The sequence below is a fragment of the Castor canadensis genome, chromosome 14 (genome assembly GCF_047511655.1).
Source record: "Castor canadensis chromosome 14, mCasCan1.hap1v2, whole genome shotgun sequence".
Lineage (NCBI taxonomy): Eukaryota > Metazoa > Chordata > Mammalia > Rodentia > Castoridae > Castor > Castor canadensis.
Window position 1 is genome coordinate 17,824,188 of NC_133399.1, and position 25,124 is coordinate 17,849,311.

General features: G+C 36.0%; 1 pseudogene; it reads left to right on the top strand.

Moving 5' to 3' along the window:
* Nucleotides 1-3,548: 3,548 nt before the first annotated feature.
* Nucleotides 3,549-12,115, top strand: LOC109676066 (olfactory receptor 7A10-like; annotated as a pseudogene).
* The last annotated feature ends 13,009 nt before the right edge of the window (nt 12,116-25,124 follow it).

Here is a 25,124-nt window from a genome sequence, read left to right on the forward strand (position 1 = left end):
CCAGGGGATGTGCTGTTGCTGCAGAGCCTGAGGCATCTGAGAACGGTGAGCTTCCTGTGCTGATGCTGGTGGTGGGGAATGGCAGAACATGAAGGAGAGTATAGGAAGGCCACTTGGATGAGGACAGTGGCAAATCAAGAGCTGTGAAAGGAGTATGCAAGAAATCACCAACTCCGTCAAAATACTAAACCTGAGAATCATGAGTATTGAAGAAGGAGAAGCGGTCCAAGCCAAAGGGATTCATAATATAGTCAATAAAATAATATCAGAACATTTCCCAAGTCTTCAGAAAGTATTGCCATTTCAGGTACAGGAAACCTAAAGGACACCAAACAGATTTGAACAAAATAAAACCTTTCCACAGCATATTAAACAATAATCACAGAGAACAGAGAAAGAATACTAAAGACTGAAAGAGAGAAAAAACCAAAATTTAAAGGTAAACCCACAAAATCACAGCAGATTTCTCAATGGAAACCATAAGCATAAGGGCATGGAGTGAGGTATTTCAGGCACTGAATGAAAATAACTTCAACCTAGAATACTCTACCCAGCAAAACTATCATTCAAAATCGATGGAGCAAAAAAAAATCTTCCAATATAAGCAGAAACTAAAACAATATATGACCACTAAGCCACCACTACAAAAGGGTCTCCTAGAAATTCTGCACACAGAAGATGGAAGCAAACAAAATCATGAGAGGATGAGAAGTATCAAAAGCAAGAGCACACAAGGGAGAGGTGAGGATAGGTAAGACACCTAAAAAATTAGCTAGCATTTGTTGCCCTTAATGCAGAGAAACTAAAGCAGATACCTTAAAAGCAACTGAGGCCAACAGGAGAAGGGGACCAGGAACTAGAGGAAAGGTTAGATCAAAAAGAATTAACCTAGAAGGTAACACACACGCACAGGAAATTAATGTGAGTCAACTCCCTGTATAGCTATCCTTATCTCAACCAGCAAAAACCCTTGTTCCTTCCTATTATTGCTTATACTCTCTCTACAACAAAATTAGAAATAAGGGCAAAATAGTTTCTGCTGGGTATTGAGGGGGTGGGGGGGAGAGGGAGGGGGTCGAGTGGTGGTAATGGAGGGGGTAGGGGTAGGGGGAGAAATGACTCAAGCATTGCATGCACATATGAATAATAAAACAATAAAAATTTAAAAATAAATCACAGGAGAATGAAAGACAAGGAATCAGAGAGTAGGACTGATTCAGCTGCACACAACAGACACTTAAACAACAAAAACTACTAAATAGGATGAATCGTGACATACATATCAATATTAACACTGAATCTAAATGAACTCAAATTCCCCATCAAAAGACACAGCTTGGCAAACTGGATTAAAAAGGAGACCCATCTCATTGACAGAAACAAACACTGGCTCATTGTGAAAGGCTGGAAGATTTACCAAGCCAATGGCCCCAAAAACAGGCGGGAGTAGCAATACTTATCTCGGACAAAGTAGACTTCAAACTTACATTGATCAAACAAGATAAAGAAGGACTCTACATACTAATAAATGAGGAAGTACACCATATCAAATAACAACTATCAACATATATGCATCAAATGTAAGTATAATTTCATGAAAAATGCACCAAGTGTCAGTAAAATTTCATCAAACATACTCTAAAGGACTTAAAAGCACATGTAGACTCCAACACAGTGGTAGCAGGAGATTTTAATACCCCCCTATCACCAACAGATAGATATGTCATCCAAACAAAAACTCAATAAAGAAATTCTAGAACTAAATCACACCATAGAACAAGTGGATCTAACTACTGTCTACAGAATTGTTCATCCAACATCTGCACAATATACACTCTTCTCAGCCAGTGAAACTTTATCCAAGACTGATCATATCTTAGGGCACAAAGCAAGCTTCAGCAAATATAGGAAAAGAGAAATAATTCCATGCATTAAATCTGATGCATTAAAACTAGAACTCAACAACAATAATAATAGCAGAAAATGCACAGACAATTAGAAGCTGAATAACACATTGCTCAATGATCAGTGGGTTATAGATGAAATAAAAGATGAAATCAAAAGTTTCCTGGAAGTTAATGGAAATGAAAACATTACCAGAACCTATGAGACACAGCAAAGGCAGTGCAGTTTATAGCCATGGGTGCATATATTAAAATGACAGAAAGATCTCAAATAAATGACCTAATCCTACATCTCAAACTCCTAGAACAATAAGAACAAGCAAAACCCAAATCAAGTAGGAGATAAATATTAAAAATTAGAGCTGAAATTAATGAAACAGAAACCAAAAAACATACAAAGAATCAACAAAACAAAAGCTGGTTCTTTGAGAAAATAAACAAGTTTGACAGACTTCTGGCAAACCTGACTAAAATGAGGCGAGAAAAAAACACTAATCAGTAAAATCAGAAATGCAAACAAGGAGATAACAACAAACACTTTTGAGAATTCACTTATCCATTGTATTCTTTATCTATAAAAGGTCTGTAATCATTGCCTTCACAATGCTAAAAACAAGGATAGATCTCAATTTAGATATCTCAATTGCATAAAGGAATTACTTATTCAACCTGTAGTCCAGGCAATATATTTAAGAAAACATAGACAGGAACAGGAATTCTTAATCAGAGATGCAAGGAGGCATAATGTAAAGAAGACCAGATACAAAATGTTTTCATGTAATTATTCTCTTTTCTGATAGTCGCAAACCTTACATTGAACCAAAAAATTATACCATAATTTCTGAATTTCTTTTTCTGGGATTTTCACAAAAACAAGACCTTCAGTCTTTCATATATGGACTGCTCCTGTCCATGTACCTGGTCCCTGTGCCTGGGAACCATCTCATCATCCTGGCCTTGATTTCAGACTCTCATCCACACACATCCATGTACTTCTTCTCCAATTTGTCCTTTGTGGTCTTCTGCTTCACCTCCAACAATGTCCCAAAGATGCTTGTAAGCATCCAGACACAGAGGAAGGTCATAATTTATGAGTACTGCATCAGCCAGATGTATTTTTCTGCATTATTTGTATATTTGGACAACTTTATCCTGGTTGTAATGGCCTATGACCATTTTGTGGCCATCTGTCATCATAAACAACCAGCTCTGTATTTCTGGTCATCAGTAACAACCAGCTCTGTATTTCTGGTGGTGGTGTCCTGGATCACAAGTGCCCTGAATTCCTTGTTACTCAGCCCCATGGTACTGCAGCTGTCTTGTACAGTGGTGGAAATCTCTCACTATTTCTATGAACCTAATCAATTGTTTCAACTTGCATGTTCTGACACATTTCTTATTAATATGGTGATGTAAATAACAGGTATGCTGCTGGCTATTTGTCCCCTAAGTGGCATCCTGAATTCCTAATCCAAGATCATGTCCTTTATCTTTGCCATCTCATAAGATCATGGGAAATACAAAGCATTTTCCACTTGTGTGTCTCACCTGCTAGTTGTCTCCTTATTTTATTGCACTAGCCTAAGTGTGTACCTCAATTCTTCTGTGACTCAAAACTCCCAGTCAACTATAAAAGCATCAGTGATGTACAGCGTCATCACCTCCATGCTAAACTTCTTCATCCACAGCCTAAGGAATGCAGATATCAAGAGGTCTTTGAAAAATGTCTTTGACAGAGAAACTGTAAAAACCGTCATTGACTTAATCCTGCAAAAGCACTGTTCAGCAAAAGGTTGGAAGCCTCAGAACAAGAAATTACCATCATTTGATCAGACATGGAAGTAATTCTTGTTTCTTGCACTTATTTTTAGAAGTTTCTGTTTCTTTGATTTCAACATTTCTATACAATTCATCCAAAACATCTTGTAAGAATTCTGCTTCCCCTGCCATCAAACAGAGTATACTTTATCAATCTGATACTTTCTTAAAGTCATTTCACTAAGGTATTGGTAATATCAGAATTTCTTTTTATTATACACAACATGAATTTTTTTACACTTTTATTGTCATGTTAGTTTACAGGGAGGTTATTTATGAAATGTTTCTGTGTGCAATGTGCCTTGATCAGATTAACCACATCCATCATTCTTCTGCATCCTCCTCCTCCCCTATTAAAACAATTTCAGCAGATTTAATTGTTGTATTCATATAACTACAAATATACAAAGATCGTCAACCACATTCATCCTCCATCCTCTCTATTCTCCTCCTTCCCCACTCCAACTACTACCCACCCCTAATAGGTCGTGTTATGCATTCCTGTCTTGCACTTTTAAAGTGTATATTCATGCTCATGGGGCCTTCCCCTGATATTTCACCCATGAATATATTGTAATTTAAACAGATTAACTCCCTCTGTTGTTCTCCTTTTTCCTACTATCACGTACATTTTCCCTACCTTTTCCCCACTATCACATAAGATTCAACAGCTTTCAGTGCATTTTTCCTGTGTAGGAAAACAATGCATACACAGATCCAATGTATTTCGGTATTATTCACCCTATAATTCTCTTCTCTTCTCTTGCCTGCCTCTTGTCCCTTTGATCAGTCCCACTATTACAAATGAAGAACATGGATTTCTTGAGAATAATTTCTGATCACTTACATTATATCCTATTGAGTTTTTGTCTATTGTTTATTATAAAATACATGGTTGTGTTTTATTCTTTGTATAAAAAAGTAATAAAAGCCATTTATATAATTTTATAATTAAGGAAAGTCTGACACTACACTTTTTCCCTTGTGGGTCTATCTTCCCTTCATGCATCACTATCTTTCACAGTCTTTTAGACAGTATAGGGTTTTAACAGTCTAGGGTGTCTTAAAACAGATGGCTGGCTTTTCTTATCATCAGAATTCTATTTTTATTCAGTTTGCTATGCATCATAGCTACAATACTCACTGTAAAAAACTGATTATCAAATAATGTCTACATGCAGACATTTTGAACTAATACACTGATTCATTTGAACTCAATATGAAGAACTGAAGTAGAAAGAGTTAAAAGTCTATCTTAAATATTGAATTGCTATGAAAGATATTTCCTTTTTATACTACAAATATAATCACTGAGGTGTTTAAAATTCTGTTCAATTGTAATGGGGTTTACTTGTTGAAGATTTGTTGCCATATTTCCATATTTTATATTTTATTATTGAATTGTCTTCTTTAAATTCAATTATATCAAATAAACTTGAGCAACATAGTAACTGTTAGTGTTGTCTTTTGCTTTCTCTTTTTTGTTTTGGTTGGACTGGGGTTTGAATGCCAGGCTTCACATTCATAAAGCAGGAAATTTCTGAATTAAATGACATTACAGATCAAATGGATTCAATAAAATATATGTACTCAACAACCACAAAGATACATTCTTCTCAATAGCACACAAAATATTCTCTAAAAATTCAAATATCATAACATAAATTAAGTCTTAACAAATACAAGGAAACTGAAATAATTTCTTGTATTTTGACAGACCACAATGGGTAAAACTAGAAATCATTTTGGAGTTCAGACTCCAAAATGTGGAGACTGAACAAGTCACTCTTGAATGATCAGTGGGTCACTGAACAAATAATGGTTGAAGTACAAAAATTCAGAGAATCAAATGAGAATGATAAAACCATATTACCACAACCTTTGGTCACAGAGAAAGCAATGCTAAGAGGAAACTTTACAGGTATAATTGTCTTCATTAGAAAATGAGAAAGAGCCTATGTAAACATATCAAGCTCTTAGAAAAAGAAGAATAAACTATACACAAATGCTGTAGATGGAAGGAAAAAAAATGAAATGGAGATTAGAAGAAAGAAAGACAACATAATCCCAGCTAGCTACTTAGTAGTTGTATGCTGGGAGGATCATTGTTTTAGGCCAGCCCAGGCAAAATGTTCCTCAGATCCCATCTCAACCAATAAGCCAGGTGTAGTGGTGCACAACTGTGTTACCAGCTAGATCCCAACACAAAACCATAGTGTAAAAAAACAAAGCAAAAATGGACTGGGGTATGACTTGTGATAGAGCACCTGCCTAATAAGTGGAAGCCTCTGAGTTCAATCCCCAGGACCACCAAAAAAAGTAAATGAACAATAACAAATGCTGGTAAGGATGAAGGGAAAAAGGACCCCTCATAGACTGTTGTTGAAAATGTAAATTAATGCAGTAGCTATGCAATTAGTATTAAGGGTATTTGAAAAACTAAAAACAAAAGCTACACTATGATCATCCTATTGCACTCATGGGCATCTATCAAAAGCAATGCTAAGTCAGCATACCATAGATATTTACATATACCCATGGTTATTGCAGCACCATTCACAGATGTTAAACTATGTAAACAGCCTAGGTGTCCATCAGCTGTTGAATGGATAAGGAAAATATGGTGTATATAAACACTAGAGTATTTCAGCAATAAAGTAGAATGAATTTAAGTAATTTGTAGAAAAATGGGTGGAACTGGAAATCATGTTAAGTGATATAAGCCAGACTGAGAAAGACAAACATCACATATAACAATTTAGAACCAAAGGAATAAAAAAATGACAAGAGTTTAAAGCACAAGACTGTTTGGGGTGAGAAGCAGGATGGTGGGAGATGATAAAAGGAGGGGTGAAAGAAGTGAATATGATTAAAGTATTTCATATGTAAGTATGAAAATAGAATAATGAAATGCACTGAAATATTTTGAAAATGGAAGAGGTTGTATTACAAAATAGTTGAGGGGAGGAATTTGATTGAAATACATTATATGCATGCAAGGAAATATCACACTGAAGCCACTTTATATGATTAAAACATTAAAAAATGCAATACACACCTCACAATAAGCAAAGAGATGTAGACCAGATGAATGAACTAATAAGCAAGATCCAACTACTTGTTGTCTATAAGAAACCAAGTGTGAAACCCTGAATTCAAACCCAAGTAATGCCAAAAAACAAAAAAGAAAATAGCTCTCTCCTTTGATGAAGATGCAAGAGCAATATTATCAGGTAGGACCACCTGTGTTACCTATAGCATCGATTTGGGAACCCAGGAATCCAGAAATGCCAGGCAATTTAGACTTTGGGGAAAATGGAACTAAGAATTGGGCAAAATTTTTATGGTGGTTACGTTTTTGAAAGGCAAGAGACTTCATGGAGAAGAAGTAATAAACTCTGGGTTTACCTGATTTGTAATCTGGTCACTTGAAACAGAGAATTAGCAGGAAATCATTTATTCCTGCTTAGTACATTGCCCCTCAGGGAAATCAGGAGGGCACTCAAGAGTTGGCATAATGAAAAGTGTACTAATCAGCAGAGAGAGAGAGAGCTATAAATAGATGCTGAGATGTTGTCTTTCAGGGGCAACAACCTTGGGCTACATAATACACAGTTATTTCTTTTGGAGTATTAATTCTAGTTTGGGGACAAATGCTTCACTCCCTTGTGGTCTCTTCTCTGGGATGGAGCTTCAGTCTCCATCATCAGTTAACCAAGTTGGAATCTAGAGTTGCATACAGAGGCCTTCATCTCATGGACCCCATCCAGGTGAGTCTGAGACTCCAGTAGTCAATAAAAGAAAGGATGGAACCAGAAAACCTGGATGTACATGAGATCCAAGCCAGCCTTGTCCAGAGGTGAGAGATCACACATCACTCACTAGTTGGCAGCTTATTCAATGTATTAAAAAGACATGTGGTTTTAGACTCTGCCATTGTTGACAATTATGTAACAGCTATGGAAAAGTCATGTTGGATGAGGATGAATGAAGAAGTGCTTTAAATTATTTCCCACAAAATTAAAATATATTGAAAGTTTTTTATAATTAGGGAGGAAGAGATTTGAGTTTCCAGTTTTGAGGGATATGAAGTGAAGTGACGGCATTTTTCCCTTAGCTTTTTATTCTTTTAGGTTTTTATTGTTGTGCTGGGAGTACATTGAATTTACAAAATTTCTGCTTTTTTCAGTACTGGGGCTTTAACTCAAGGCCTTCACCTTGAGCCATACTGCAAGCCCTTTTTGTGTTAGGTATTTTTGAGATAGGGTCTCACAAATTATTTGCCCCAAACCACTATCCTCCATATCTCTGATCTCTGCTTCCTGAGTAGCTAGGATTTCAGGTGTGAGCCACTGGCACCTGTGCAAAACTTCTTACAATATATCATGTTTGAATTTTCCCCCTCCATCAATCTCCTTTACCATCTCCCTTGTTCCTGGAATAGTTTCAACAGGTCTCATTTTTCTTTAGCTTTTATCATGAAATATTTTTGACCTTATTTTCTTATTCAATAAAAAGATTATACTGAAGGATTACTTAAGAACGTGACCTTGCATGATCATGATACATAGATTTTTTAGAGTATCTTCTCAAACTATGGGTATTCACATGAAAAATAATTTTTATATGATAGGGAAAGGGAGGAATGACAGGGATTTATGTTGTAATTCATTCATCACTGTTGAGGCTAAAATATTTGAGGGGTTGTTAGCTGTGTCCTTTTGATTTCCAATTCAGTAGTTATGCAATTTCTTTGCCTTTTAGAGACTGAGTCGTTTTTACATTTTGATCTCATTTTTTAAAGGAAGAATTGGAGATTATTTTCACTAAGTTTCCTGTTTCCCATTTCACTGCTTTAGATAGATGACAGATAGATAGATAGATAGATAGATAGATAGATAGATAGATAGATAGATAGATAGATAGATTTTTCACAGGATCTGTGAAACTTAATAAATTTTTGTGATCAATCTATTAATCATTAAAATTCCAGGCTCATCATCCTAATTGCCTTTTACAATTGGTGTTTTTTTCTGAATCGTCAGTACTAATAATGTGCTCTTTACAACTTTATTGTTTTATTTCCTGTTTTTCCTTGCTATTACCATCTTGCCTTTTGTGAATTTTATAAATAGCAATCATCCTCTGCCATCTTGTACAACATATGCTTTTAAATTCAACTAAACATCACCTTCATCTTCTTCATAAGCATATTTTTGAGATAGTTCTTCACTATGTAACCCAGGCTAGCCTTGAACTCACAATCCTCCTTTCTCAGCTTCCCATGTACTACGGTTATATGCGTGCACCACTATCTGGCCTCATGAGCATATGTTTAAATTTTTTAGTACGATATATTTGCTGTACAGGGGAATTCATTTTGATAATTCCAAATAGGCTTATATTACACGTTGGATAGAATACCCCCACCATCTGCCCCCCTCAGTACCCTTCCCACCTCACTTAAAAAAATAGAAAGGGGTTCCTTTTTTCTATTTCATATAGGTATATGAAGTCCATCAACCATATAAACTCACCTTAATCTCCTTCATTCCCCTCACTCCTCCCACAAATATCACTCATACACACTGTACCTATTTAACAGTCCTTTCATTATTGATATATAAGTTGATTTTTCAAAGGAGTGCCTCAAAATACCCCTTTTGTGAGTATACCTTACTTTGGTCTGTTCAACCCCTTCCATTGTTCTTCCTTATCCTTTTAACTCCCATCCCCCATTTTCACCAGATTTTATACATATTCTTACATCCTTTACCTTCATAGATGTTACGTTTTATGCTATTGTTCATACTATATCATTCTCTTTTCCTCTCCTTTCCTTCCCTGAGTTCCATAGACTAGTTTTAGCATTGCAAACATATTCTACATATGACTGTATATGAAAATGATTGCACGATTGTTTTTGTGTATATGTTTATCTTTGGATCCATATTTCATGTATCAGAGAAAACACACGACCGCTGTCCTTCTGAGCCTGGCTTATTTCACATAATGTAATGGTCTTCCATTTACCTTCAAACTACATGTTATTATTCCTGAGTAAACTTCATTGTGTATATAAAACACATTGTCTTGATCCATTCTTCAGTTGAGGGCACTTGGGCTGTTTTCAAAGCTTTGCTATTGTGAATTGTACTGTGATAAATATCAGTGTACAGGTATTTGTATTATGTCCCGGATTACGTTCCTTTGTGTTCATGTGCATATTTTTATACACACAAGCCTCAATATGTTTGTAGAGTTTCCCCTTGTGCATAATAGTCATAAATATGGTGTTACTGAGAGGAATAAATGAACGAATACATTACACTTAGCTCACATTTTATGGTAAGTGCTCAGAAAGAAATCTTTTAGAATATTTTAATGAAAGCTGTTGCTTAATTTTGCTGTTGTTTCTTGAGGTATAACCAGTGTCAAAAACATATACAAAACATGACTGCAATTCTCGGACTGGGGTAAGGAGAAGGGAAGAGCAGAGGGGAAAAGAGATTGGGGTGGGAGGACAATACCTCAATATGTTGTGTCTAGGTATGAAAGTGACACAGGGCTACTCAGTGAACGCAACTGAAAATAGGAGAGGTAAACAGAAAAGATGGAGCAACAGAATGCTTTAATCTGATCAATGTGCAATATGTCTTTTTTGAGGGATCTCCTCCAGCTTTCTGTGCAGATTGCACACCTACCAATGTAAACAGTGCATTTGAATGCTGTGAAATTGTGTACCTGAGCTTCTGGCTGATGCTTCCCTAGTCTGTTTTAACTGAATCCTCTGAGAGGGATTCTCCATCTTCCTTACAATTCAGTTTAACACCCAATGGTAAGCTCCTTTCTCTCTATTACAAATCTAAAGTGAAATTTTCTGCATTTCTCCTGGTCGACAACTGTCCACTACTTACTAGTACACTCCCACTACCTGCCTTTATTACCACACACCACACCTACACCCTGTAGCTGATGAAATGTGTGATGCTTTGTTTCAGACTTGAGATGCAACAATGTATGGGTGTCTCTAATGTTCTGTCTTCCTTTTAAGTTGTTTACTTTGATAATCACTGTTTTGAAGGAGTTGTGGTTTCTTTGTTTTTCCATTCTAGTGATCAAGCATAGGTCCTCATGTGTGTTGTCACACACTCTACCATAAAGCTACCTTCCTCATTTTAGATAATTTCTTGATGAATTGATTTAAAGAACATCAGTTTATCAATATGGTGTGGGTGGAGCTCAAATTACATTCTCAAGTGAATGATAGAGTTGTTCATTAAAACCACAGGTTACACAATATATTGTGGAATATGCAGATGGAGGAATAGAAATTCCCAGTTACATGACACAGGGAATGTCAAGAAAAGATTAGCCATGAAAATTAGTCATATTGTTTTCTATTTCATAGTAATCATCTACAGCACGTGGAATCAACAAATGATACACGAATTTCAGAATTTCTTCTTCTGGGACTTTCAAATGATCCAGAAAATCAGCCCTTCATGTTTGGACTATTTCTATCCATGTACCTGCTCACCATGCTTGGAAACCTGCTCATCATCCTGGCCACCATCTCAGACTCCCACCTGCACACACCCATGTACTTCTTCCTCCACAACCTGTCCCTTTTGGACATCTGCTTCACCTCCAGCACTGTCCCAAAAATGCTGGTGAATATCTAGACACACAGCAAAGTCGTAACTTATGAAGGCTGTAATGTCCAGATTTATTTTTTCACATTATTTGTAGGGTTGGACAACTTCCTTCTAGCAGTGATGGCCTATGACCGCTTTGTGGCCCTGTCACCCTCTGCACTGTACAGTCATCATGAATCCCCAGCTCTGTGGATTGCTGGTGCTGGTGTCCTGGATCATAAGTGATCTGAATTCCTTTGTGCAAAGCTTCATGGTGTTGCATCTTTCCTTCTGTACCAACTTGGAAATCCCACACTTTTTTTGTGAAACAGACCAGTTGGTTCACCTTGCCTATTCTGATACTTTCCTTAACAATATGGTACTCTATTTTGTAGCTGCTCTGCTAGGTGGTGGAACCCTTACTGAAATCCTTTACTCTTACTGTAAAATAGTTTCCTCCATCCGTGCATCTTATCTGCTCAGGGGAAGTACAAAGCATTTTCTACCTGTGCATATCATCTCTCTGTTGTCTTCCTATTTTATTCTACACTCCTGGGAGTATTTCTTAGCTCTTCTGTTCATCAAAACTCACATTTGAGTGCAACAGCCTCAGTGATGTACACTGTGGTCACTCCCATGTTGAACCCCTTCATCTACAGCCTGAGGAATAAGGAGATCAAGAGAGCTCTAAAAACACTCTTTGAGAGACTAACTATGAAAGAACTCATTATACTGCATCTTAAAAAGTGCTATTGAATGTAAGACTAGTTAGCTCATAATATTTTGAACAGATTTTGGAAGTACATATTGTTATTCTAGAATGTCATTACTTTGATTTCAGCTTTTCTTTAAAATTTATGTCTTGTTTAATCGAGATCATATATATATATATACACACATACATACATATATTGGTATTTTCAATAGTGGAACTGTTAGAGAAGACTAGGAGAGGAGGTGAAGAAGAAGGGAATGGTATTGAGTGAATAATATTGATATAAATCACATCACTGTAGGAACAAGACACAACAAAACACACTGAAAAATGGTTGGACCATAGATATCAGGGGGAAAAGGATAAGGAAGAGTGATAGAGGGTTTAGATTGATTTTAAACAGTGTATTTTTGAGTAAAATAGCAAGGCAAAACACCACTGAACATTGAACAGTCCCTCAAATAATGAAAAATTGGGGTGTAAAACAGGTCATGTTAAAGGAAGGGTACTAGTGGGAGGGGGAGAGTAAATAAAGAAGGAAAAGAAGAGTTGAAGTACTTTCTATGCATGTATGAATATGAAAACTCTAAAGCTGTTGAAGTCATTATAAGAAGGGGTAGAAGAAAGAGTGAGAAAAATGGAGGGGATAAACAAATCCATGGTACATTTGTGTGCATGTATGGAAATGTCATAACAAAACCCCTATATAACCCTTGTATACTAATAAAAATGTTTTAAAAAAATCAAACTTATGTACTGCTAAGCTTTCTGTTCTCTCTTCTATCTAAACACTGTCCTCCTGTATCTTTTTCATAGCTGCAGCAAGAAAGCTTGAATTCCTAGTGTGTTGAGATTTCAGTCAACAAGTTTTCCTGCCATCATTCATAATCTTTTACCCAAAAAGTGATCCCCATATAGTCTCCTTTAAATACAGTTATTTCCAATGAACATGAGAACAGAGCAATAGTAGATGTTGCCCTTAAACACCAGAGCACAAGACAAATATACAAGTAAGCAGGTTATAATAGTTGCCTTCCTTGATGATCCATTTGATTAATGTCAAATAAACAGTTTTTAAAATGTTTAATATAATGCCTGTGTTATCAATGGGACTACATGGTTAGAAGTTACTCTGAGATTGACCTGTAGACTTATGCATCTGTGGTCAGCTGTGGATTGGCCTTGGGCTATCAACTGATTTTGGCTGGGCATTCTAATACACTGGGGACTCAGGTGAGCCTAGGGACTGACCTTAGGAGGATCTAGGGTGGTTTTGTTTTTCAGAAATGGCGTCTCCTCCCCACAAACCCTCCTCTTTGTTAGATTGTTATGGCCAAGGCAAGAGTCAACACAGACTAGTAGAAATTTCCCCTTAAGATAATACTAGCACCCTGGACCCTTCCAGTCACTCTGATTCCTGGCCCCAATGAGGTGAGGGGCTTTGCTCCAACATGATGCTTTACCTATGGCAGACCCAAAGTAGTGCCTCCAAGAGACCACAGACTGAAACCTTTCTCTGAGCCAAAGAAAACCTTTCCTCCTTCTAAGTTGATTATACTAGTATTTTACCATGGAGAAAGAAAGCTGACTGACACACTTTGCTTAATCACATCTGCAAAATCCCTTTGCATGCAAGATAAAGTGAAAGTCACAGGATGCAGGGGTTAATGCTGGGATATATGTGGGGGACTATGATTCTATCATGTCTACCATCCACCAGGCAGCTCTGACCCAACAAAGTTTATGCACACTTGCTTGAACACACATGAATGCATATAGACACACATTCTCAAACGCAAACATAACATTCAATAACATAGTTATCACCTTGCCTGCTTGCTTGGAGTGGCCAGAAAACATCTTCCCCAAAGGCCAAGTTTAAATGCCTTGTGCCTCATAGGCAGATGGTCTTCATAATGACTCATCTCTGTCGTTATAAGTGTGCAAGCAGTCATAGGCAGTTCATAAATGAATAGCAGTGTCTGTCTTCCAACAAAATTTTATCCATTGGTAACAAAATGTGAACACTTTGCAAATCAAAACCACAATGAGATAAATCTCCCACCTATGAAAATGAATATCAGAAGACCAATAGCCATGATCTTACTCTTAAGTGGAATCAAAATTGAGAATAGAATAGGAGCTACCAGAGGATAGATATGGATGGAGGGAGGAGAGTGTAGAGAGGTTGTCCAATGGTAGACAGTTACCATTAGATCCGAGGAGAAAGTTCTAGTGCTCTGTTGCACAGTTGGTGACTAAAGCTAACAAAAATGCAGTACATATTTTAAAAAACTAAAAAAGGATTTTGAATGGTTCCATGTAGCACAAAAACGGCATATGTTTAAGTTGATTGATATGCTAATTAATCTGGATTGCTCTTTACACCAAGTATATATTCTTGAAAATGTGTTACAGTATACCACAAGTATGTACAATTAGTGTATGTTAAACAAAAATTAAAACTATAACTTTATTAGTGTATATTACTTCTAAAAAGAGGTTTCATTGTGGTATTTCCATATATGTCTGTAACATATACATAACATATTAACCATATACTCTGTTACCTAGCTCGCCTTTCATGTCCCCACTTTGTTTTACAATTTTAATGTGTTTCATTATTTGAAGTTAGCACGTGCATTCAATGTGTTTCCATCAGGTTCAGCATCCATCTCCCTCTCCTTTCCCTGTTTATCTTATCCTTGGGTCCACCTCAAACAGGCCTCCTTTCATGTTCATGCTGTATGTTTCTTTCAAGTCTAGATTCTGCCTATGACAGAAAACATGATGTTTTCCTTCTGAGCCTGACTTACTTAGATTAAGATAAACTCTGATTTCATCCATTTTTCAGCTAATGAAATAAATTCCTTCTCTGTTTCTGGTTTAAATAATCTGTTGTGTAAACATCACATTTTCATTATGCATTCATCAGTTGATGGGCACCTAATCTGATTCATAGCTTGGCTGTTGTTTGTAGTGCTGCTACAAGCATGGGCATGCAGATGTCTATATTGCATGCTGATGTACATTTCTTCCAGTATAAGCTCAGGAGTGGTATAGCAGGATGATTTGTAGTTCTATTTTTAGTTTTTTGAGGAACTTCCATAACAATTCCCATAATAGCTATACTAATTTACATTCCCACTAACAATGTACATGAGTTTCTCTCCCCAGTGAGGAACAAATCCTCACTGGCATTTGTTCTTTGTTTTCTTGATGAAAGTCAATCTGACCTGGGTGATTGAATCAGGTTGATTTGAGTATGGGCTATTAGTTTTTGGGAGAATCTTTATTGCTTCACGTTCATAGCTTGTTGGACATTTATTTAGGTGTTAAAATAGCACAGACTCTTGGTCAAATTTTGATTGTTCCAATGTATACAGAAGTTCATCCACTTTTTTATGACTTCCTAGATTGAGTGTAGGTTTTCAAGGCATTCCAAAATACTTTTCTGGTTTCATTGGTATTTTTTATGTCCACTTTTGAAAACTGTATTTTATTAATTTGTGGTTTTTTTCCCTCCTCTTCTGAGTCAGTCTGGCTAAGGATTTTATTTGTCTTTAAAAAAACAAATTTTATTTTGTTCACTCTTTGTATGTATTTTTTGTTCTCTATTTCATTGATTTTTGACCCTTGTTTTAATAATTTTTCTGCTTATGTTTATTTGGGGTTTAGCTTGTTGCTTTTTCTATTCACTTGAGATGTAGCACTATGTCATTTATTTGAGACTTTCAATAAATGACTTTCTCCTTAGCACTACTTTTGGTGTAACTCATAGATTCTGGTATTTGTGTTTTCATTTTCCTTTGAATATAGGGATGACTTTCCTACTTTCTTTAATTATCCATTGATTGTTCAAAAGTGTGTTGTTCAATCTGCATAAATATGAATGGTTTTTGTATTTTTCCTTGTGATTAATTTCTAATTTTATTTCTTTATTGTCTATTAGGGGATTATTTTGTATTTGTTCAGGATTTCATTATGACCTAGGATATATGTGATCTATTTTGGGGAAAGTTCCATGAGATGATGAGAAAAGATGTTTACAAACTCTGGCTGTAGGATGGAATAGACTACAAATGTCTGTTGGATCCATTTCATTCATGGTTTTGTTAGTTTTAATAAAGTTTCTTTATTTTATAAATTTTTAGTAGGATATATTCATTATACAGGGGGTATTTATAGTGAGAATTCCAATTAGACTTACATTGTACATTTTTTACTGAGCACCCCTTTTCTCTCCCCCTCAGCTTCTCCCAAAGTCACTTATAGTAATTGCAAATGGTTTCTTAGTTCTATTTTGTAAAGGTATATGAAGTTCATCTACCAAATACCATCACCTTAATTTCATTTCATCTCCCCCTCCCACTAGTACCACAACACATACTCTTCCTATTTTACAGACATGGTTTTCATTATTAATATTTAAGTGGATGTTCAAAAAGGTGTCTAAATGTATGCCCACTGTGGGTGTAATTTACTTTGGTCCATTCAACTCCACCCAATACTTTCACTTTCCACTTTGTCTCCCACCAACAGTTTGTGTCTGAATGTTCTGTCTATTGATGAGACTGAGATTTTGAAATCTACCTCTATTATGCTGTCTGGACCTATCTGTTCCTTCAAACTCAAAAGTGTTTGTTTTATGAATTTGCAATGATGTTCAGCATGTAGCTTTAGAATTGTAGTATCATCTTTCTGAATTGGCCCTTTCATATATCATGAACTTTATCTCATCTGACTGATATTTGAGTAAAATCTGCAGTGTACTCATGCTTTCTTTCTGTTTCCACATGCCTGATAATTTTTTACTAACCATTAACTTTTGATTGGTGTGTCTTCTGTTTTGAGGTGTGTTCCTTGCAGAGAACAGATTGCTGGATCTTGCCTTTTGATTCAATCAGACAATTAATGTCTTGTGATTGGGGAGTTAAGTCCCTTTACATTTAGAGTTATGATAGATTTTTACTGATTCTTGTTTTTCTGTTGCTTATCTTTGAGATTGCGTCTTACGTTGATTGTTCTTTACTTTTGGCTTTATTCAACTTTAGATTTTGCTGTTTAACCAAGTTGATAATGTTTGCTAATTTCCTAGTTCTTCTGGCTCATTAATTCCTCCTTTAAGCTTTTTTCTTTTCTGTTCTCTCATATTTGTGATTGTTTTTCCTCCTCTTCTCTTTGAATTATTACCAAATGTAATATAGGCTTGGTAGACATAAATCACTATAGATTACCTTATCTAGGAAGGTCCCTATTTCTCCATCAAGATTGAAAGACAGCTTTGCTGGACATACTATTCTTGGATGACAGTTTGAATTATATCGTTCCATGCTTTTTTGGATTTTATTGTATGCACTGAGAGCTCTGAGGTGATTCTTATGTTTTTTACTTTGGATGTAAGCTGGTATTTTTCTTTTGAAATCTTTAGTATCCTTTTTTATTCTCAACTTTTGACATTTTTAATTCTGATCTGATATGCAGTTGTTCTTTTCTGGTCATGTACAAAATGCCTCATGTACATTAGTGTCTATATTATTGCAGAGATAAGGGAAAGTTTCTGCTATGATTTCATTGAATAGGATTTCTAGGCCTTTACTTTGTATTTCAGCTCCTTCGTCCACCCCATGAATTCTTGGGTTTGGTTTTTGATCATATCCCAGAGTTATTATGTGTAGTATTCACATACATTCATTTTAGTGATAATTTGTATGAAATAATTCCGGGGTATTCTACTCCAACTTTGATATTCTTTATTCTGCTAATCTTGTCTGTTGATAATACTATTCACTGTGGTTTGTATTTGATTTTTTTAAGTTTCCATTTGTAAATGTTGTTGTTGGATATTTTTCATAGTTTCCATTTCCTTGCTGAATTTCTCTTACATGTTGCTAAATTTCTTGTCTCAGCCTTGGATTGATTTCCTAACTTCATTTATCTTTTTATTTGAATCATTATTAACAAGATCACTCATCTTCTGATTCTCTCTCAGACACTTGCGACGTTCATTATCCTTAGATTCACGTATTGACTTATATTGGGAGCTCAAAGGTAAGAAATTACCTTAGTTTTTTCATATTCAAATTTCTATGCTGTGTTTTGCACATAAGTTGGTCTGTTTCCTTTTAGGTTCTTGTGTATAGAGATAACTTTCTGGATAAAAAAATCTAACAATTTTAAATGAGGAAGGAAGAATTGTAAACCTTATCTACCTACCCAGTAAGGTTATATAAGAGCAAAACTCTCGTTTCTATGGGGATGATTGTGGACTTAACTCAAGATAAAATATATAAGTATTTGAAATGGACTATTATGGAGGGTGGGCACAGGGAACAGAGGTGAGCAGGAATGATGGAAAGAAGTGGAAGTGTGTTAAGGAGATAATAGTAAGAGAGAGCTTGATATAGTTACAACAGGGAAATAGAGAATGATGTGAGGAATAGGAAGAAGAGAAAAAGTGGAGAAAACATTGCATCAATAAGAAACCAAATTTTAAAAGAAGGAATAATACAAGAGAAAAAGGAGAGAAACAGCCAAATGAAAACAAATTGGATGAAAGGAAAAGCATACAAGGAAACAACCCAAACTAAAACACCCCCAAAACAAACAACAATCAAGAAACTATTTATGTTTCTTGTTAGAAAGAATTGTTGAAAGGGGATTGGACTTTGAGCACATGACAAAAGCGAAAGCACACAAGGGAGGGGTGAGGATAGGTAAGACACCTAAAAAATTAGCTAGCATTTGTTGCCCTTAATGCAGAGAAACTAAAGCAGATACATTAAAAGCAACTGAGGCCAATAGGAAAAGGGGACCATACATAGAAGGTAACACACATGCACAGGAAATTAATGTGAGTCAACTCCCTGTTTGGTTATCCTTATCTCAAACAGAAAAACACTTGTTCCTTCCTATTATTGCTTATATTCTCTCTTCAACAAAATTACAGATAAGGGCAAAATAGTTTCTGCTGGATATTGAGGGGATGGGGGGGGTGAGGGAGGGGGTGGAGTGGATGGTAAGTGAGGGGGTGGGGGCATGGGGGAGAAATGACCCAAGCCTAGTATGCACATCTGAATAATAAAACAATAAAAAAAGAAAGAATTGTTGAAATCCCCAGCCTTTCCCCAAGTTAGTCCTGCCTGCCTTAGTTGTTATGGGAACAGCTTCAGAAGAGTGGAATGCACCTATAGCTTAGGTTGTGGCAGTCTTGATAGAGGACAGATGACAGAGAGTGATTGACATTTTCCAGACCAATTCCCTTAAAGAGCTTGATCCTCTGAGTTGTTTTGGTTTATGTAGCCTCTGCAGATGTGGGTGAGACTTCTAGAAATGTGGAGAGGTTTGAGTGGGCAGGGCTGCTCATTCTGTAAGGTATAGGTAGCTTGCATAGGCAGGGCCACTGACCTCTGGCGTTTTCCTGTTGCTTAGATTGCCCCAAAGTCTCTCTCTATACCACCCTCTCATGGCAATATCCCATGCAGATGATTTGTTTCCAAGACCTGGGACTCCCCAGGCTCTAACCTTTAAAATCCCTAAGTGGATTGGTTTAGAAGTTCATTCTTTCTATTTTTTTGCACTCAAGTATTTGGTTTGACTTTATTTCTCATCAGTGGTGTCTGTGTTTTGTTTTTTAATTGACCTCATTTGATGGGGCTGTTGTAGAAGGATGGGCAAGTCACTTTCCTCGGAATGTTTTTGCTCTTTCCTTGGCATAAGCCTGGAGACTGCCGGTCCCACTGACTCCTTGCTAAGCTCTCTTGCCAGTTAACAGTAATAGTCCCCAGTGAAACCAAGTAACAAGCTGTAGTTTAGTAACATAGGGTAATGTACTGTATTTTAAGCGTGTGGAAGTTCCTCCAACACACCAATGCACTGCCTTATGGAATTATGTGTCATGTCAAAGCAAGATAATATTTCAATAGGAAAAAATGATATGATTTGCTTGTAAACTTTAGAATCAATCTGTCCATTTCCATAAAAGCTTGGTGTGTTATGGAAGGTATTAGATTAAATCAATAGATCATTTGGGGAATAAGTGGCATCTCGAAAATGGAAGTATTCTAATACTTTCCTTAGATATCCTTCTTCATTTACTTAATGTTTGCCTTCAGTAATCCTTATTTTTGTTTTTACTGAGATATTGCAATTACTTCATGTCACATTTATCATTAACATTTGAATTTTTATGCAATTAAAAATAATTCATAAGTACCAAATGTTTGAGAAGTTAAAATTTAATTGACAAGTATAAATATGTGCTGTAAGCACAAGCTCCTCCATGTTTTGCAAATGAATCAAAAAAGACAAGTGTTCTAGTAACATTTCATTATTACATACCAAATGAACAAAGTTATCCCTCTTGATGAAGGAACAGGAATTCCATGAGCTATCAAGGGCTGTGTTCTCACTACAAATTAGGAAAATTAGGAACTCAGATTTTGGAGAAAAATCAAACTATGAATTGGGTAAAAGTGTGGAGAACATCAGCCCAGGAAGTCAGGAGAATTCATGCAAAAAAGTAATAAAGACAGGATTTACCTGATTTCTGACCTGGTCTCTTCACAACATAGATTGTGCAGGAAGCTTTTCTTTCTGTTCAGACTGATGGAACTCAGGGAAATCAGTGTCTCAGATGCTGAAGTAACTAGAGTAAATGTGATTAATTAGTAAGTAGAGAGGTACAAATACATTTTCTGGTATTGTCCCTCAGAGGGTAAAATCCTGGATTAAACAGGACTGGTGTTTCCTTTTGGATTCCCAAGTCTTGGTAGGGCAACAATGATTCACTCTCCCCTGCCATCTTGTCTAGGCAGTACTTTAGTCTCCATAATAACCATCCATGGTTGAATAAAGATTTCCACAACAAGACATTCTACACATAAACCCCATCCAGGTGAGTCTGAGACTCTGGGTATGTAGTATGGGAAAGGCTCAGCAAGAATGGAAGCTAGCATTATTTAATTAGTGTCACCTGAGGACCAAGCCATCCTACTCAGAGCTGAGAGATCTCTATGTTTGTTTAGTTCACTAATTAAGTTGCAATTTGTTTAACATTTTATAAAGGGGAATGTCTTTTAAATCCTTTAATACATCGATGCCTCTCAACAATTATATGATGAGACCAAATTAAGTTGATGAGACCAAATGAGAAATTTACATTCCTCAAGTGCATGAAAGAATTTCTCATGAAAACTGTAGAATAGTTTGGCTATAATGACTAATTCCTCTAATCAAAGATTCTCAATAGGCAGATATCAGGATTGAGTTTCAAGACCAACATGGGCAACTAGTAAATGAGACTAGCTCAAAACAAAAAAGTGTTGACTGATGAATTTGATTGAGTGCCTGCCTGGCAAGCATGAGTCCCTGAGTTCAAATCCAAGTCACAGAAAAAAACATGTAGAAAAATCGATATATTGAGAAAAAATATAGATAGGGACAGGAAGTCATAATCAAATATAGCATATGGTATTTATAAAATAAGACCTAGTAACAAAAGTAATCATGTTATTTTTTTCTATAGTCACCTTCAGCACATGGAACCAAAAACTTATACCAAATCTTCAGAATTTCATGTTCTAGGATTTTTAGTAAAACCAGAACTGCAGCTTCTCTTATTTCTTCTGTTCCTGTCCATGTATCTGGTCACTGTGCCTGGGAAAGTACTTATCATCCTGGCTCACACACACACACACACACACACACACACACACACACATACTTCTTTCTCTCTGAATTTTCCTTTGTGGACATCTGTTTCACCTCTGCTACCATCCCAAAGATGCTGCTGAACCTACAGACACAAAGCAAGGTGATAATACATAAAGGTGGCATCACCCCAACTTACTCTTTCAAATTTTTCTAGGGTTGGACAACTTCTTCCTGGTTGTGGTTGGTGGCTTATGATCCTTTTGTGGCCACCTGTCACCTCCTACACTACATAGTCATCATGAAGACTCACCTCTGTGAGTTGTTACTGTTGCTGTCCTGTTTCCCAAGTGCCCTGAATTCCCTGTTACACAGCCACATGGTGTTTTGGCTGTCCTTTTGCACAGATTTGGAAGTCCAGTACTTCTTTGTGAATGTAATCAGCTGGTTCCCCTAGACTGTCTTAACACTTTCCTTAAAAATGTGGTGATGAACTTTGTACTTGCCTGGTTGTTGAGGTCCCTTCATTGGCATTTTTTACTCTTACTCTAAGATACTTTCCTCCATCATTGCAATCTCATCACCTTAGAGGAAATACAAAGCATTTTCTGCCTGTGTCTCTTACATCAGTTGTCTCCTTATTTTACTGTACTATTCTAAGATTATATATCAGTTCTGTTCTGACCCAAACTCTCATTCAATGCCAGTAGGTTCAGTGATGTACAGAGTGATCACCTACATGCTGAATCCCTTCTTCTAAAGTCTAAGGAACAAAGACATCAAGAGAGCTCTGAAAACATTCAACAAGAAATAAAAGACAAAATTACCCATTTTCCTGGGTGTAAACAATTGTTGTTGACTCCAAGACTGATTCTTAGTGCAATACATTTATTTTTATCAAATTTGAAATTAGAACTTGCTCCTGTTTATTTGATTTATATACAATTCTTACGAAATTTATATTATTCCCCTTTAAGATTTCTGCTCTTTCTGACATTTAAAAGGTTCGCCATTATTAGTTTCATATTTCATTATTTTCAAACATGGATTACAAATCTAATCCATTTATCTCTTGGGACAATATAAATTTCTGAAGAGTATTTCTTTTAAGTGCTATAGAAGATACTGGTTTATTTTTTCTTATTTCTACAAAACATATTTCTGGTGTGTTCTCCACCAATGGGAGTAAACCACAGTTGATAACAAAGGCCAATGACATAATTTTATGGTACAGGACATTATTGGACCATAGATTTGCATTTGGGAACCATGATTCTTTTACATATCACTAACTCCTGTTCATGGAGATTTTAGCAAACTTGTGTGCTTTAGAACCAATCATGGTGTTTCTTCTCATTGTCACAATTCTGTTTTATTATTCAGCATAGTTTCCACACTAACTATAACAACAAATGGCACAAGTTGGTTATGTAATACTAGACTCCAAGTTAAATTTACATGGATTGAGAAACTGGAAATAGTATGTTGATTGATTGAGTCTCATAATCAGAGATGAAATACTATGGGAAAATGTCCACTATTATATCTTGTATTTCTATTCAAAAATTTTTTTCCTCAGGTATAAATATGATCATTGAAGTATAAAAGATCATGGTCATGTGTATAGTGGTTTATTCATTAACAATTGCAGGGCATGTTTTACATTTTACTATTGAATTACACTATTAGTGATGAATTTTACTATTTAATATGTTACCACTGGTGGCACTCCCCTAGAGCCTAAGTTTTCAAAATGAGTGAAAACTGTTGTCTCCCTTGATGAACAGGGAATATTGATTTTCTAAAGCTGTCCCCTCTGTAAATCAGGGCTCTACAAGTGTAAAGACTCTAGCAAAGAGAGGTATTGTAAACATTGGACAAAAATCAAAGAAAAAATTGGACGAAAGTGCTAAGGAGGTTAGAATTCAGGAAGGCAGAAGATTTCACTGGGATGATATAATGAATACTGCCTTTATTGCATTTCTCTATTGGTCACTGAAGAACATAAAATGAGGAAAATTTTCCTTGTTCTGACCAACGTTCTTCAGGGAAATCAGGTTTGCATGAGTGTGGAATAACAGATATACCTAATAAGCAGGCAGTTTAAATATAGCCCCAAATAATGTGTCTTAATAGGTAAAATCTTGGGATGGATGTGATGTGGTCATTTCTTATGGGGATCGAAACCTGACTACTCATTGCTTCACTTCCTGTTGGTGTATTGTCACTGGCAGAGCTTCAGTCTCCATCATAACCATCCAGGGAGGAATGAGGATTTCCTCATGCAGGTCTTCTACTCAGAGACCCCATCCAAGTGAACTGGGATTATGGTAGGTAGAAAGGATCAACAAGAATAGAAGTTGACAAAATTTACCAGTATCGTCTGAAGACCAGACCTAGCACAGAACTGAGAGATCCCTATGTGCTTGCTTACTTGATTAATTCATTAGCAACTTATTTAATATTTTTAAAGAAATGTTTATAGACAGAAATGCATGGATCATTGCTTACAGTTATGTGATGAGAATGGAAGTCTAATTGGATGAAACTGAATGAATAAGTGGCATGAAGTATTCCCATAAAATAGAACATGTCTAATGAGTTTTGCATAAGAAAGGAGGAAACTTGAGAATCAGATTTGCAGGTATATACAGGAAAGTGGGGGTATTTTTCTCTAATTTTTCATATGGAGTTTTATCTGATATTATTTCCATATTCCTTAAAAGCACACACTAATGCCTTGCTAAGAAACAGTACCTTTGGACACAGATAATAAGACACACTTCATCATGTCTTGAGTCATGCTTGGGATTAGCAGAAGCAAAATAAGCTTTATTTGATCAGTAAAGGGGAAAACTAAAAGGTATTATTCTGCAATTCTTTTCCTATTGCTCAGGCTGAGTATATCCTGGGGTTTGTTAGTTTTTTCTTTCTTTTTGCAATTCCAAATTGTTTCTGCAAATTCTTTGCTTTCATGTGCACTGACTTTGTCATTTTATATTAATTTTTCTGTGGAAGAATTTCTTGGTTTTCTGATTGATATTACATTCTTTTACACATGTATAGAGATTTGGGGACAGTATATAAAGTTATAGTTTAGGTAGTCAAATAATTTTATCCCTTACTTGCTTTTTCAATTTAGAAAGTTCTTCTTCCTGATCAGTAATAATCAGCATCATTTTGTACTTTTTGCAATAATATACCATATCTGTTTCTATTACCCTTCTTTATTTTTCAGATTGATTCCATTTTTATTAGTAGCCATCACCTTCTGCCACCTTGTGAAACTCATTCTTTTGTCATCAAATAAACATTAACTACATTCATTTAAATATATTGATTTTTTGGTGTGACTGGCGTTTGGACTCAGGGCTTCATGCTTACCAAGCAGGCACTCCC